Genomic DNA, 17,586 nt, shown 5'->3' on the forward strand with positions numbered 1-17,586 from the left:
AAGTTAAGAGAAAAAGCCTGCTTTATGACAATACAATTTTATCTTTTCTGGCTGGTAGTAGAGGTGAAGGAGCGCTTCCAGTGGGGTGGAGGATGTGAAGGCTGAGGATAGTGGGGGCTTCAGGTAGAAGGTCTTGTCTTGTCTTCAGTCCAGTGTCCAGTGTGGTGTAGTGAGTGCTGCACATAGTGATTGATAGTTGTCATCTGTCTACACTTCCTGACTCTAGTTCCAACGGTAATTTCATTTTCAATTTTTATGTGAACAGCTGCTATTATTTTTTGATAAAGTTCAGTATTCCTAGTTTGGGTCAAAGCCGGAGCGTGAACTTAAATTGGAGCTCCTCAGATCAGTACCATTCTACATAATGCTAGGATAATAGATAAAATTAGACAACACTCTACCCGCCAAGCTAAGAGTGCATTGTGTGGTTTTTATTCCAGGTATTATTCTTGGATTTTATTGAGTGTGTGAGGAATTCACTATAAAATGTTTAGCAGTCTGCCTATACCCGCAAATGGTCGAGCCTTAGAAGAATAGCTGGCCTGAAAATAACAGCCTGATTATCTTATAGTTTTAAATTCAGTAATTTAAGTTCAAAAGAAAGCTATTTGAAGAGTCCCTGATAACCAGATAAGTAAGTTAGGCACTTTGATAAATGTCTTTCGTAAACTACAGACATTATGTTCAAATGCAGTAATGCCTAATACCAGATAGTTGATAAGTATGTCTAGTTTTAATGATGTTCAACAAAGTAATTCTTTAAAGAAGAAGAGTCGGTGAGAGGCAATCAAAATTTGAATAAACGACTCAGCCCTGTATTTTGAGAATAGGTTTTTAATTTTTTTTTGTCTTCCTTTAAAAATAGTGTGCAGCAGTAAAGTGACTCTTCCAGGTTAGCAGATTTCCACCAAAATCTTGAGGCTACCTAACGAAAGTTCAATTTTGAATCTAGAACCGTCACGATGCTCGGGAGAACAGGGCTGTTGCTTTGCGGTCTATTTTTAAAACGAGTTAAATAAGACAATGCGTGCCTCATGTTTTTTTTATGTTTAGAAGGACCAAACATGAATTTTCATTGAAGAGGGCCGTTCCTAACGTCACTTAAACCACCCTTTAATGAATTTATCTTTAATGATTTGTGTAAAAGCTATTTCTTTTTATGAAAAAGTCAAGTGAATGAAGAATGCCCTTGCGGCGAAAACACAATTTGAATTTGCTGACAAATCCAATATTTCCATCTTATTATAAGAGAAAGTCAAAATTTGCTGGAGAGGTCGCACATAGAAGTTTACTGTTATAAATGAAATTCTGGAGTGCGGCCTTGGAATTCACAAAGAAAAGAACATTCTTCGAATTACTATCCACCCTTTTTAGCTTTAAAACTGTATTTTATCAATAATGGAGAATTTCTTCTTCGAGAATTGGAGGGAACTGTTTTGGACCAGAGAGTGGTTATTTTTCTTGGGGGTCCCTGAAGAGCCTGGATGGTTACCTGGTTGGAGGACTTCCATTATACAATTCTGTTCAGGTTTCTCGGTTAATTTTAACTAATATTAAGGGATGGTTGAAGTTCCATTTAGGGGTAAATTTAGGTAATCAGAAGTGCGATTTTACTTTTTTTTTTTTATGTGCTGGAAGCTGAGAAACTAAGACTACTCGGTCAGCTGGTACAATTTGGCCAGAAAGACGACCACCCTCGTATTGCTCCATTAGGAACAAGGTTTCCAAAAATCGACCCCGTTATACGTATACTGTCAGTATTTCAAGTTCATTGATGTAAGCAAATTTAGTAATACTGATTAATTTCTTCTTTTGGATTTCCTTAAAAATAGCTTTAACTATTTTCTTTAAACTTTCTATTCTCGTTGCACTAGTGTTTGCCTACAACTTTGGTAGCCTGCTCCTCCTATGAGTCAACCAATCGAGAATTGTAGTAAGGAATAGTGTGTTCGCACCAGATCTTTTCTATTATAATGTATAATGAAATTGTTTAAAAGGTGTTTGATGATGCCTTTTCTTTATTTAGGTTATTAAGTGATAACTAAATGATTGATAGACTAAGTGACTTTGAGGGAGAGTGACCTTATCTTTCCAATGGGGGAACCTAACTTCGAAAATATGTCACTTTCTTAGGGAGGATGTGGAGTGAGAAAGTAAAGTAAGAAAGAAAAGTGACAGTTGGCGGGATCAGGTGCTGCCATGAGCTGAAACGAGTGCTGCGGTCTGTATTGTGATTTGTGACTGAGTGTTCTCCTTAAACAACCTAGACGCATTACACAAGAGCCATCGTTACAAAACAATTCGACTATTTACACATATCGTGAGAGATAACTGTTTCTACTCCAAACCATTCTTGGAAAAAAGTGCCAGCTAAACTATTTTCATAGTTTACATTATTATTTTCAGAGCCTTAAATTTCATAAACAGAAAAAAATGATATCATCAAACCTGCTTACATCAGTGAACTTGCAATGTAGTGTAAGTACTGGGTTAGTTTTTGGAAACCTTGACTCTACTGGAGCAATAGGAGGGTGGTCGTCTTTCTGGCCAAATTGTACCAGCTGACCGAGTAGTCTTAGTTTCTCAGCTTCCAGCTTTACTTGTAAAATCGCACTTCTGATTACCTACATTTACCCCTAAATGGAACTTCAACCATCCCTTAATATTAGTAGAGATTATACCACACGCCGATCAGTAACTTACTCTCAAGTTCCTCCAACATTGTTAATCATTCAGGCTCTCCAGGGATCTTCAAGAATAACCACTTCCTGATCCAAAACAGTTTCCTCTAATTCCCGCAATGAAGATATTTTACCCTCAATTCGGTAACTGCTCATGTTTTCCAGGCAGCCTACCCAGAGGTACTCTTATAAATCCATTTCTTTTATTTATTTGAAAAATTAGTCCAGTAAACCCTATGTAACCAGGGTTCTTATGAAGTTAAGCAATCTTTTAAAGAGCCATCTCAGGACATTGCACGCCTAATTCCTGTAGAATACGTTGCACAACATTCTAACCCCAGCATAATATTTATACATAAGGAGGTAAGTTAAACCAAACCTTCATTTTTGAAGAATATCAGACTGAAGCAGACTCCGTATGGATTTTTCAGGCATTCGATTACTCTTCTAGGCAGGCAATCTCTAAACGGCATCATTTGTCCTTAGAACGTAACTAGACCTATCAATATGGCGTGGAACTTATTTTTCTCATGGAATATTAAAACTAAAAAGCTACTGGGAAAGCTTCGCGGACACTCTTCCTTCAATATTACCAGTTTGGAATATGGGATGACGTTTTGTACAAATTCTAAGAACTAAGAATACTTAGTTATTATAACTTGCACCCACTGAGACCTTATTCCTATACAGTGCATAATTGATGTAAATTTCTTTATGTCATTGGCCAAGTTTTTCAGGAGCGAAGAATTGAATGTACAAACCATCTCCCAGTCCAAGACAAAGTTTTACAGTCGGTTAACAATTTAAGAAGTGACTGGCACTTATTATATTAATGGACCCGGGGATTAATAATTAGTGCTTCCATATAAAAACTGGTATTTATTGGTGTTGTCATGCAGGCAAAACCAAAACTAATAAATACTGTGGTATTACTCAATTTAATAATGCATTCTTTTTGAGTTCATTAGAATTAGGGTAAATATTGAAATTGATTATAGTGAAAGATCATCACTTCATAAATTCAAGAACTGATCCATTTGAAGATTATTCGAAAGTGAATTATAATTAAAAGTAGATATTAGGAATGGCACTAGTGTGGCCATTCACTTGATATTTAGCAATCCATTGCAACCGGTTCCTCGATCTAATTGTGGCTCCCCCCCACCTGTGTCGCCTTCATTTCTGTAAATATTTAATCAGATTTCTCCTTCATCCGAATACACACACGCTTACAAACAAGTATGTGTACAAACAAGTTCTAATGGAATCTTTATTTCGTCGATATTTGCTTTGTTTCAACACACTCCAGCTGGCCAAGTGTTCAGAATCTGAGACTCTATCAAACGTATTTGTAGTTCCATAAAAGTGTCAGACAGTTCTATAGAAAAATGTCGGAAAATTCGTTCTTCCGGTCACACCATTCAGCTCAAACTCGGAGTTAGGCGATACATTAAGCCTCGTTTTTCCTAAAAGTCGCAGGGCCTTACAGTCCACCAAAATGACACTTTACAATTAACCTCAGAAATTCCGTTATTCCAATTTTCCTGGAAACGTTTTAAATAAGTGTTGAAGATCTAAATGTGTGCATTCGGCAAATAATATTTTCGTGTAGAGATTTCCATCTGTCAGGACCCGATTTGAGTTACAGCAATTTCACAGTTTTTGGAATGAACTTGTTTGGAATGAAAGGATACCAAAGCGAGAGTAATAACAGTAATAATAATAATACTTCATTTAAAAAAAAGTAACTATTTACATCATTTTAAAAAACAAGTCTATTCGGCAAGGCTAGAGCCGTCTGCCTTGGTATTACTCGCTCTTCAGCGGTACACCAAGACGAGTAATTCAGGTTTAAGCTCGAAAAAGAAAGTTTGTCCGCCATAGTTCCTCTTACCTCTAGAGAAATTGGAAAAAGTTAAATAAAAATAATAATAAATAAATAAAAGAGATAAAAAAATTCTGACCAATTGAAGTTGAATTTCGCTATCCTGGCCTTCCGAGAAATCCCCTATATCCTGACTAGTCCAATTACCCTTTAACGTTTTTATCATGTAAATGCTAGTTAAATGGTGTGATTAATGTAAGAAATAATTTTCTTGAAAGACAAGAACTCACTAAAGATGCCAAATTATTGGATTGCTCCGGGCGCCGGAGATTCTTTAGAGCTATTATTTCAAGGCCGCCCAACTAATGGTAACTAACTTATATTTCAGATTGTCAAAGTGAGAAGTAGCGTAAGCACACAACTCCTGTTGGGTCACCATCGGTGTGAGGTAATATTCTCATCTCTTATTTCGTTTTTTGTCTTGCGTAGTTATTTATTGTTCATGCAAGGAAAGAGAGATTTTCATTCAAGTAGTCATTACTCTTTCTTACCTCCCACAGTTCCAGGAATTAGAAGATAAATGTTTTTAAACACCCTCACAAAGACTACCTGCTTACAGATCTGATAGGTTAGTTTGAAGTATCTCTGAGGTTGCAGGTTTCTTGCTTCGAGGAGTAGAAATTCTTCTATCCATGCGAATGGGACAAAGCTGATTCCTAAGAAGGGTAAAGAGCTCGATTCCACAGAGAATTTTGGGCTTATATTTCTCATGATTGCCTTTCCAAAATTGTACGCAAGACTGTATTTAAAGTGAGTATCAACTTTGAATACTCAGCAACATCATCTGACGATTGTCGATTATTCACTTTCCTTCCAATATTCCTCAGAGTCTGCGTTGATACTAAACGGCAGTGGAATAAACACGAAGCCATTAGTGCTTAAAGAGAGGAGGATGGCTGGAACTAGGTGAGGTGCCTCTAAGGCCATGCTGAATCAGGAATATTCTTCTTACATTAGACCTGCAATTGCGTGTGTAGAGAACTGATATTAATGGCCTCTCTGGTCCCTGTTCCTGACTGCAGTAATGGAAATGCAGAATTGCCATATGGAAAGAGTTATGCCCCCTAGAAGTACTACTGGGCAAAGTTTAAAGCAGCATTATTTTCTACTTCACGGCATAGCACTCGGCGATCGGCAAGGTTTTGCGATCTCCTTTATGAACTATTGTGATATGTAATTGCTCGTAGATTCAGATTATACAAGTTAAGCTAATAAAAGATAAGATATGAATTGCAAATTAAAAACCGTCCCCTGGAATCAATACAAGGATGTTGTGCAGGCAAGACGAGGGTGCTCACCATGATAAAGTGTCAGATTTTAATGCGGAGTGAAGCGAATTGAATAATCTGTCGGCCGAATGGCCTTAAACTTAGATGGGGAAGTGAGGGGCGATTCACCACCCTCAAACACATAAGGAAGAAACATCCACAGAAGACTATGCTTTTAACTGGACCACAAGCTGTAATTTTTGCTGTCAGAGTAGAAAGCACTTGATTCTGTTGTTGTGTATGCCGTCCAATAATGAGGGCTCTTATTTAATTTGCGATTAATTTAAGGTTATTGCGTAGTCGAACGTTACGAGAAGGCCAACTTTGGCAATGGGAGGTGCCTGGAAAGAGCAGCCCAACGTGTCTATAGAGTACAATTTTGCGGAACATTCGAGACACGTTTAAAAGAAGTGGTGATTCGCACACCCACCAGGCAGACAGGAATTAGTTTATTACGAGAGAGACTAACGACAGAATCCCCTCCAACCTTGCCAGAAGGAAGCATTTGCGTCCATTCGGCTGATCACTACCATGACAATCTGCAGACTGTGTTAACCAAGTTGGAGAGGTTGGCACCCAGAGGATTTGAGCTAGAAAATCTGACTGTTCATCTCAAAGAATGCGTGGCACTCACATGCGTTCAACTTGTTTGGTTTTTGAGTTAAGGACAGAAATTTTAGCCCACACACTCAAAGATCTTTTGGTAAAAACCTCTTTTGTGGGCCTCAAAATGAGAATTCCTCAAAATACAGAATTAAAATCTGCACGATTTCAATGTTTCCTCTTACAGGGGATAAGAGAAAGTAAATACATAGTTGGAAGAAGGGTGCAAAAGATATGTAAGGTGCATGAAGTGGAGTGGAAAAAGGTCAGAGTGATATAATGTTTGTGACGAGGTGGGGATGTGCCGAGGGGGGATTGGTCAGCTGAATCACTTTCTTAACTCAGGCGGCCGGAATGTGGCTGGTTACGTCACCACCTCACTAACACGCAAACATTACCGCGATTACCTCACTTGCGCCTCAAATCCTCCCTAACTTACGATAATGAATGTAGATTTCCGGTTAAGGATTTAAGGAGAATCCGATAGAAAATTAACTAAGACGAGGACATCAGCTGGTGTGAAACACAAATCATAATTTTCCACTCGATTTTAATAATAAAATTACGAGAAACTATTTCATGCGATTTATCGCTAAAAGCATAAAGAATAAACAGTAAGGTGGCAGTTACGATCGACCAATAATCTCAAATTTGGAATTATGTATTATGTATTTAATTGCCATTAATATCTTACAACTCCTCATTGCTCATAAATGACATTTTAAAGGTAGCTTTACCACCTTTCTTTCTTAAGAAGTTTTTCCTTCAAAATGTCCAATAAAAGTCTCAGATCTCATTAGGTTAGGTTAGCTTAAGGAAATCATTTTGAAGAAAAGTTGTTAAAATGAGATATCCAAGAAGCAAGTGTGACTTTCTGTTGAGCAATTTCCCCCAAAATTGGAACTTCAGACTCTCAGGTGTAAAACTGCGGTTTAAAGAACAATTCATTAGGGCAGTTCTAAGAAAAGATAGTAGAATACTTCTAGTACCTTCAGTAAAGTAGGACTTAAGAGAAAATCTGTAAGAACTTTGAAAATTTGGTATAGGAGAGTCTGGCTAGTTCACATTTTATTTTGATCATTTCATTTCATTTTGTGATCTACAGAGAAATATTAAGAGCAATGTTTCAAATAGAAAGACACCGGAAACCGCAACTACCTCGTCAAGCAGGTGTACAATTCGTATATTGAAATCACCGGTCATCGCTCCGCATAGTAGTGCAGTCATCCAAATCACTGCTTCCGTAATCAATTGTACTGATGTAAGGTCTCTTCGCATAACTTGATTACCACAGTATTAACATGCTGCAGAGTATTTCTTTATTTGGAATAAATTATGAGGCTTTCGAGTGTGACGACTGAGCCTCCTTTAATACCTAATTAAGGTGTAGTAGGATAAGTGCTGACAGGCTGAGGGTACTTGGTATTCTTTCTTTGAAGCTGTTCATCGCCCAGTCTCCAATACCGCTGAGAGGAAAGGGTGCTTGGTACTTTTCTTTTTTGGTATTTCAGAGAAAGCACTTGGTATTGCACCCAATGCGCACTTCACATTTTCTTTTGACAATTTTGAAATTTATTGATTCAAACACCATTTTGCCCCGCTGGAAGTAAGTATTACACGGGACGAAAGCAGACCATCGAAGTATGGGTTAGTAGTTATGCACATACACCAAAATGCGTTCCTAGCAGTAAAGTTCTCAATGAAGAGAAATTAGCTAATTTAAATTGTTGAGTAATGAAAATATTATCTTTGCATTAGTAGGCCTATTTGTTTCAGCCAAAAGTTGATCTTTATATTGTGAAATCTATATTTGATTCTCCTCCCTTGAGACTCAAAGTAGACTCAAAGTTATTGTGGGAAGAAGGGAAATAATCAGGCTGATCGCCTCTCTTTAGAAGGCACAACATCCGGATGATTCACAAATCATTTTCTAGACCCACTGTAACCAGGTATTCCTCGTGGTTGCCTGCCCTCGGATCACTCACACGCTTCCTAAAGCCTTTTTTTGCTTTCAACACCTACGTAAAAGGTCGCTTTCTTACTTTAAGTTCGATTGAAAACTTGAATACCAATTAAATTTTACGTCTTTAGTTACATGTTCTTTTTTACCTTTGTTTGTTAAGGAAATTTATACAAACAATTAGAGGGGAGGTTGCAGAAATAATAAAAATTGTTGCTGTAATGCAATACTCAGTGAATTAGTCAGCGTGACGTTACGGGACATTAAAGCGAGCGTGCAATGTGCATCCGTTCTGCCTTGGTCCGGCCCGTGTCAACATTCCCTCTTCTGTCCCAATAGCTAGCCGCACTATTATTCCTTCATCGTCCTCTAGTGGATCACAACTTGTCACAGAATTTGGAGATGGCCTCGTCTAGCTTGCAATGAGTCAATATTTCTGACTGGTTTCGCATTTTTATCCATCATCAGAGGTTGAGCATTAATCAATTTGATGAATATTTGGACATCCACTAATTAAGCTTTGTCACACACTACACTACTATCCACTGATTAAGCTTTGTCTCACACTACACTACTATCCACTGATTAAGCTTGTCTCACACTACACCACTATCCACTGATTAAGCTTGACTCACACTACACTACTATCCACTGATTAAGCTTGTCTCACACTACACCACTATCCACTGATTAAGCTTGACTCACACTACACTACTGTCCACTGATTAAGCTTTGTCTCACACTACACTACTATCCACTGATTAAGCTTTGTCTCACACTACACTACTATCCACTGATTAAGCTTTGTCTCACACTACACTACTAACAGCTAAATAAAACTCTGATGTTGGACGAAAATCCGAAACAGGACAGAAATGGAGGAAACAAACAATGACGAATGATACCTAGCACCAGGAACCAGCCACATTTGATGGTTTAACGAAGTTTATTGGTTAAATCTAATTACAACAATACGAAAATTACCTTCATTTTGCTCACATTAGTTAATTAGTCACTTAGTTAATTAAGTACATTAGTTAAGGATTTGTACTTCTAAAAGAAACTCTTGGACAGTAAATTTTACATTTGCATAGTCAGATCGACATTACTCCATTAAGTTATGAACATTATAAGTCAATATAGAAGTACATTCTGTCAAATAGAACTAAGTATTAACAAAAACTTTCAGTTTAAAATGTTAAGTATAAGGGTTGATTAAACGCCAAAAGGTACACAAATCAGCGAGTACCCAACATTTCATTAATAGTTGAGTAATTCTACTGCATTAATTTTCATTAATAAGTTATTTTTTAGAATTTATTAGATGTCACAGACCCTTATGCTGGCCATTTTCGCCTACAAAATATATGTTCAAGTAGCACTGTAGATTGACTGTAATATCTAGTTATTTATAATAATCAAACTATTAATTACAGGTTAAAAAGAAAAACGTTATAAAAAATTTAAAAAAAATTATAAGGCTAAAAAATTCAAAACTTTTTTTTATAAAAAACTTACATCAATGATTTTGTTTATTTTATTTATTTATTTTTATTTTTAAATAAAAATCGTCGGTTTAAGTTCATTCTTCGATTAAAGCAATTGTTATTTTATGAAGTAGTCAAACGTTTATAATAATAGGTAATAATTATCTGGCTTTATCGCAAAAAATATAGTTTTCTTCAATTACATTCTCAATCTAGGTATTCATCCCACAATGTTGTATATATGTAATATAAAGTAAATAAGATATGCATATTTTTAGGACAGCTAATTATTCCAGCATTTTACTGTAAGTAAAATTAGGGGGACTAAATTAAATTACAATTGAGGAATCAATAATTGTTGTTGAATAATCTACGTGTTAAACTGTGTGTTATTTGTGCTCACGAATATTTCGGTAAGACGAATTCAAGACAGTAGCCTACTCTAACTTTGTCTTTTTCTACTTTAACATGCATTTACATATAAGTGAAAAAAAATATCATAAATGAAGTGTCCAGCATAAGGGTCTGTGACATCTAATAAATACTAAAAAATAACTTATTAATGAAAATTAATGCAGTAGAATTACTTAAATATTAATGAAATGTTGGGTATTCGCTGATTTGTGTACCTTTCGGCGTTTAATCAACCCTTATACTTAACATTTTAAACTGTAAGTTTTTGTTAAGGAGATTTTTGTACCTTTTGGATAGAATTTCCTTTTTGTCTATTTTACAAAGTTACATATCTGCTTTACAGATTTTTTTAAAATTTGGAATAATCAATTCAATCATTATAATCTGATAAGGTGTTAAGTCGAAACCGTAACTACCTCTGGAGAGATCTTTTTAAAGAATGATTATAGTTGCGGCCCCCCAAACCATCCTCAATAACAATTGTTTTGAAAAAGCGTTTTGAATAACAAAGGAAGTTATTTGTACGTAAATAGCAAAATTAAACTGCGATTTCAGTACTTCCTTTTAAGAGAAGTAAGAAAAATAAACTGCGATTGCAGTACTTCTCCCTAAAAGGAAAAGAGGCAAAGATTTTTTAATCGAACGACAATTCCTTGATTTAAATCGGTTCACTCATTGATAATTTAAACGATTGCCGTACTTCCTCTTAGTAGGTGCAAGAGCATGATAGCACTTCACAGCAACGTTGAGGAGCTTTAACCACTTATTCGAGCTGAATTTTATCAAAATCGGAATAAGCATTATAGAAATATTGGTAATAATAGTTTTAGAAAGGGCCTTACTTGGGTGGGGCGAACTCCCCTCCTGATGAGGCATAGCGTCGAGATTTCAAATCTGTACAAAATTTCGATTCGAATGACACTTCATTCATGTAAATCGGTGCACGTGTCGATAATTTGAAACGATTGCTATACTTCCCCTTAACAAGTGTAAGAGCTGATCGCCGCTTTAATGTTACATAGGGGAGCCCTAACTCTATCATCCTACCAAATTTTATCAAAATCGGGCCAAGATTTACAGAGTAATTAGTAATAATAATTTTGGAGGGGGCCTTACATTAAGGGGGCTAACTCCTTCCCCATTCGATGTACAGGGTCGAGACCCCAAAAGGCACATCTACATAAAATTCCGAATCGAATGACACCTCATCATGAAAATCGGTTCACGCGTTTAGGCGCTACGTTGTTTACAAAAAAGGTAACAAGAACAAGAAGAAGAACAAGGACAAGAACATTTTTTGAAAAAGCGGTTTTTGCTCATTTTCGGCAACTTTTTTCTCGAAACCTATTAGATCTGGGTTGTTGCAACAAAATTACAGCTATAAAGGAGGGTTTGCCCTATATTTTAAAGAAAATTTGGGAATTTTATCTTTTGTAGAAAAAGAGAAAAAAATTGTCAAAGTTGGGTGTTTTTCAACGTTATGCTTTTTCGTGCACTTTTTGACGATCAACCCTTATACAACTGTCCTACCGGACAGTTTTAATAAGCGAAAACTGAACTGTATATGCCTATGCATCCGGGTGACAGAAATGCAACTCATGTTTGCTTCATCAAGACCCGAACTTGGCCAAATTGTAAAGCAGACTTGTTTGTAGCGAAAATTATGCTGTAAGTTTCTTACAGCGCGCCAAACTATCTGGAATTTGCACTTATGGAGCATGCAATGACAACTAAGAAAATATTAACTGAACAGCAAAAATGATGCTGTCATTCTTGAATAATTGGAAAGCTGTAAACATTGAAGTTAATTCAAGATAATGTGTTCAGTTGGATTGCTAACAATGGTCTATCGGTGTGGGAAGGCGGTGAGTCTCACACAATCCAGCCATATCTCTAGTGTCTGTTATCTGCACATCTTGCAGAAAAATACTGGCATGAGATTCGGGTCATGGGAATATCTTCAAGGGAACACTTTCTGCGTTCCATTTCTTATTAAATGCTCACTTTTCTTGATATTTAGTTTGAGAAAAACGAGCAAACTGGACACTTAAAAAAAAAATTAAAATGTAATTTAGAGAAAACGATTTAACGAAGCAGAAGTTTTGCTCTCATCTTGGACCTTGGACCATTTAAACAGATGCATCCAAGTAAATTACAATCAACCATAAAATTAGGGAAAATATCTCTTTGCTATAACCTAGATGGTTTCAATATTTACTTCTTGGAGGGGTTCCGATAGAAAACATTTTTTGTGCAGCTTCACAACTCTCTCTAACTGCAATTTATGTAATTAATGGAAAATTCACTGAAAAGATAGTTGGTCACAATATTGCCAGATTTTCTTTAAGTACAGACCATTCCCTGTAGTATCCTTTCGTCACTGACGTTCTTCCAACCAGGAATTTAGGTTAGACACACACACACTAACACGGTAAATATTGTTACTGTTCAACATGCTGTTCTAGGAAAGCCAAGTTGAAAGAGTAGTTTTCTAAATTGAAGGCTGTGGCAGCGCTACAACCAAACCACATCCTCATGCATTACTCAGCCTATTTCTCTGGTCTCTTCTTTTCTATTACTAACAAGTAATATGTAACAAAGATATATCATTCGCTGACACAAGGGTACTTGAAATGGTTTCCTGGCAATCACTAAAAACAGTTCAAAAAAGAGCAGGAGAGCCCCAAGCGCTACTGACAGTTTTTCGTATAAGGCCACCTCAAAACTTATATTTCGAACGGTTACAATACCTCATCTAACTATGAGTTCAGTGAAGTACCGCAGAACAATGTTAAGCCCAAATATGTGGAAAAAAGGGTCAGATTCATGCTAACCATGAATCAGAAGAACGTGAAAGAAATGCGGATTACCAGGAGTTCTGTTTGTAATGTTAATAGGATTGAGTAAAAAAAAAAAAAAGAAGAAGAATGATACCTTACGCATAGTAATGCACCCTGTTTGAGTTGTCTACCTCATTGGTACTTTCACCGGATATGAACACCTTATAGAGACATAAAGAGATTTCTGTCACCTAAATGGTTTGTTTGACGTATATGGACAGCACTTTCCACAACGGGGCTCCACTTTGTTAGCGTGGTTATGACGCGCTAGTGACTCTTCAGTAACTTCTGCGTACATTAGGAAAAATTACGGAAATTTCATAAAATATTTTAAAATTTTCTTTTTCAAACAAACTCAGTCATGCGCAAACATCAACATAATTTAATAAGAATAATATTCACTTCCTGCGGAACTGCTACTTTAACTTGAATCAACACGTTTATATCGTAATTACACACCAATACAGCAAACACTGCTTAACAAGACTGGAAATATAGCAGAACTTGGTAAGGTTTTTTTCTTTAGATAGTACCGCGTGATGTTTTCTAGAAGCACTTCTGAAACTCTCGATAGAGCAGTTCACCTCACAGGAGGGAGAACTAGGCTCGAGCAGGAGGCTAAAGCTGTACAGAGTGGAGAACTAGGCTCGAGCAGGAGGCTAAAGCTATACCGTAGAGAGTCTTCAAATCCCCAGAAAAATTATTAAATAAAGACATTTGAGTTCACAAGTGGAATATTGTGTTAGCAGTTCTTTTTTTATTACTAATTTAAGTTTCCATTAATTGAATAATTGTCACATTCTTGTGAGATGGCAAAAACAAACTTTATTTACGGTTAAGTTATATTTTGGGAAATGTGCCTGCTTCTTGTACCTATTCAACGTTTCCGCCGAGGAGGTCCACCATTCACTCTTGTAAATAAACATTACTTTCTGATTTCAAGGACTTTCCCGCAATTTTCTTATTAGGTCATAGCTTTTCTCATTGTTCCCGCAAACTAGATTCTCTTACAGATTGTTTTGTATAGTTCTGTTGCTTTCAAAGAAAGAAGCGAAACTTATTTGTTAGGAGGGGATAGGGAATCAAGGTTTTGCTAGTGGCTGACACAGATTACCGTTCTCCTGGATATGCCTGCGATTGAGCGTAGTCTTACGGTGATCAATGCGCATGTCTCTCCTGCTCCCATCAATTATTTCAATTAATCCATTAATGCTAGCGACAAGAATCTTGGGGACTCTTTGTTGTCGCGAGATATTTTTGCAAGTTGTGAGAGTGACTTGATAAAGAAGTCTCAAGTCGCCTTGTTAACCATCCAATGATGCAATGTTCCGCAACATTTCACAGCGTTCACGTTTTGTGAATTGTTTTTCGTTTTTCGAGTTAACATATTTTAATAGTTTGCTGAAAACATAAACCTTTCACAGCCTTTATCGTTTTATCGATCTGAAGTGCTGAGCTGAATTGAAGTAGAAATTTGCACGAGAATATGCAAATAAGTATCACGTGTAACTATGTGGTCACTACAGGAATGACGGTATTTAATGTTTTGTTTAACTGTTACCCTGTGCTCGTGATTGCTGCATCTTGCTCAATGAAAGATGGTTTTTGACTCCCTGGAACGTTATAATTATATTCATAAAACTCTTGTCCATCTAGTACTTTGTTATTTTCCGGCTCTTTTAGATCTTCAATTTAAGGATCATGACAAATTTGTAAAATTGAGTTTTTGAGAAAAATGTATACTTCAAGGAATCGCCTTCAAGAGCAAGAAGTCTTAATTAGCGGTTGGACTTGGTGAAGAGCATATTTGAAAACCTTAAACACAGTATGAATATCTAGGTTTCGTGGCCGTAAATTATTGAAGGATTCAAGATTGGCGAGGAATCCTTATTACTTAAACACAGTGGTCATTCTGAGGCTGAATAATGCGCCATACGAATGTGCGACTTTATGCAATGATTTTAACGAAAACCACACATTTTACTTAAAACTTATGGTATTATTAATACGGCATCTTCTGGCGGCTAAGCGAATTAAATTTGAACTTCCTGCGAGTTATTGTTTTTGAGCTAAAGTGGACTCAAACAGACCAGTTTGTAAAAACCACTTTTTTGGGCTCAGGGGACCTTTTCAACGGATATTTACGGTGAAAACTCAGAATTGATAATCTCCATGATTAAGGCGTTAAGGTAACTATGGACTACGAGAGACCCAATTAAGGCGTTAAGGTAACTAAGGACTACGGGAGACCCAATTAAGGCGTTAAGGTAACTAAGGACTACGGGAGACCCATTAAGGCGTTAAGTTAACTATGGACTACGGGAGACCCTATTAAGACGTTAAGGTAAATATGGACTACGAGAGACCCTATTAAGCCATTAAGGTAACTATGGACTACGAGAGACCCTATTAAGTAGTAATTACGAATCAAGTTAAAATAAAATTTACATTACCATTTATTGACATGGGGCTGAGTAGAGGTGTAGTAGAAATTCGCAAATGATGGTTCCAGAACGGCCACCCATGTCAGGGTAAATTGTTAAATTGAGGAAATGAGCTGCTTTATTGATTTGTTCTTTCGAACATTCGCAAGTTCTCTAAAACATATCTATTCTTGGTTTTTCAATTGTTATGACATATATGACTACGTCTAGCGTCCAATAGTTGCACCGAAATAGTTGAGTAGATTGACTAGGAGCGACGGTGGCCACGATTGACTGATGAGTCGAGTAAACTGTCTGATGGGTTGACTGACTGATGAGTTTGCTGGGCAATGGAACATTAATAGCAAGAGAATTGGAATTGGCTGGTGAATCGGGAGGCTGTAATGGGAAGAGTCTTGACATTTAAAGGTCGAACTGTTAGATATGATTGGTTGAACGAGTATGCAGTCAGTTCGACCTTCGAGCTGTTGGTTCGGCCTTCCAGCACACCCATCTCGTACGCTTGAATGGTTCGCTATCAGTCATTTAACTGATTTATTTCACTGCAGCAAGCATTCAGTCACTTATTGAATGTACATTCCTTTAAATACATTATCAATTGTAAAATACATTACCTTTGGTAATCAGGAAGTTCTGCTATCTTGTCAGATTTTCGAGGTCGATTTTTCTTCATAAATGTCCGTTTTCAAGTGATCTGAGTGTGTAAGCATGTAGTACTCTAGCTCATAACGAAACTTTGTAGGACACTCAAGTGAACATTCTTTTGAGTACCCTTTGGGGTCCAGCATTGTTAACAAACAATATCCCTAAATCAGAAGAACATACCACTTTTATTAATACTTACTATATTACATACTTAGAATATTTGAATTAATTTTTCATTTTTTTAAGGTCACTCGAAAACTATCCATTACTTCCATAAACTATCCATAACTATCCATTAACTTCCATTACGGACAAGTTGTTCTATAACTTTTATTTGAACCATTTTCCAGGGAAAATTAAGGGTATTTCTGGGCGTGAGGGAGGTTGGGTTTTACCGCAAAGAGCTATTGCAAAGTGATGTACGGTCTTATTACTTAGAACGAAGATTAAATGTGCTGTTAAATGCTAAGTGCAATGAAAACCGTGAAACTGAAAGTACCACTTTAATGAGATTTTCCCGTTCTTAGTTAAATCTCTAATGATTTTTTTTAAATTGTGTGTAGATATTTCCATTTAGTGGAAATAATTTTCCCAAACATTTTGTAGTGGTTTCTAAAATAGGAGGAGTTTCTGAGCCTCTAGGACCTATTAGAAAACGAAAAATAAAAATGAAATTTTGTAGTAGATGAATGTGAAGTGCGAGTTGTATCGTTGTAAGGGACCGGAAAGCGTAACCAGCAGCAGTAGAGTGGGCGCCCCTAAGGAGCTTAGTCTCTTCCGCCAAGCTAACATAATTATGTCACAAACTCACGTTTAATTCATGGCTGACTATACTCTGTATGTTTATTATTTCCTCCTAGTCCTACCAAGAGAACTATTTCAATCTGCTAATTTTCGACTTGCATTGTCACCGGAAATGCAAGTTTTGTCCTTAATAAATATGAAAAAATCATATTTAAAAATCGTTGTGGATTGGTGGTCGAAGTGTCCGACTGGGAAGATAGTCTCTACTCTGAATGCTCTCATTCAGAAACGTTTTGCAGTTCCAAGTGATGGAGGGATAAACTTAATGCGCGGGTTGTTTTTTCGAAGCTAATAAGTCTGGTTTTCGTAATCTATAAGAATTTAAGGAGAGAATTACTCATGAGTAAGGGCCTGCAGCATTCTGCTTCGTTTATTCGTGTAGTTCGTAATTCCAGAGATTGACCTTTATTGTTGCTAAAAAATGGCTGTAAATAAAGGCAACGTTTTTTCGAAAATATTTTGGTTAGGATCATTGTTAGAGCGACATTACCAGAGGATATGTCCAGTCCCTAGCATTCATCAGACTGACGGGCTGTGCTAAAGGCTTGGCGAGTT

At 36.7% G+C, this 17,586-nt stretch overlaps 1 protein-coding gene and 1 long non-coding RNA gene across 4 annotated transcripts in view; one reads left to right on the top strand and one right to left on the bottom strand.

The window, feature by feature from the left end:
- Nucleotides 1-17,586, bottom strand: part of LOC141448276 (uncharacterized) — a 58,525-nt gene that overhangs the window by 6,989 nt on the left and 33,950 nt on the right. Inside the window, exon 2 of the long non-coding RNA XR_012454928.1 lies at nucleotides 16,197-16,388. This is a non-coding gene — a long non-coding RNA (uncharacterized lncRNA). The remainder of the gene's footprint in view (nucleotides 1-16,196; nucleotides 16,389-17,586) is intronic.
- The window catches only part of Cht6 (Chitinase 6), a 45,257-nt gene continuing 27,801 nt past the window's right edge, over nucleotides 131-17,586 (top strand). The window contains exons 1-2 of one of the 3 annotated variants that reach the window (XM_074116505.1): nucleotides 131-234; nucleotides 4,895-4,954. The gene's annotated coding sequence lies outside the window, so the exon portion shown is untranslated. The remainder of the gene's footprint in view (nucleotides 235-4,894; nucleotides 4,955-17,586) is intronic. The other 2 variants (XM_074116507.1, XM_074116506.1) reach the window with 2 other exon arrangements.

This window comes from Rhodnius prolixus, unplaced genomic scaffold (assembly GCF_049639745.1).
Source record: "Rhodnius prolixus isolate KJV_2025 unplaced genomic scaffold, Rpr scaffold_13, whole genome shotgun sequence".
NCBI classification, from domain to species: domain Eukaryota; kingdom Metazoa; phylum Arthropoda; class Insecta; order Hemiptera; family Reduviidae; genus Rhodnius; species Rhodnius prolixus.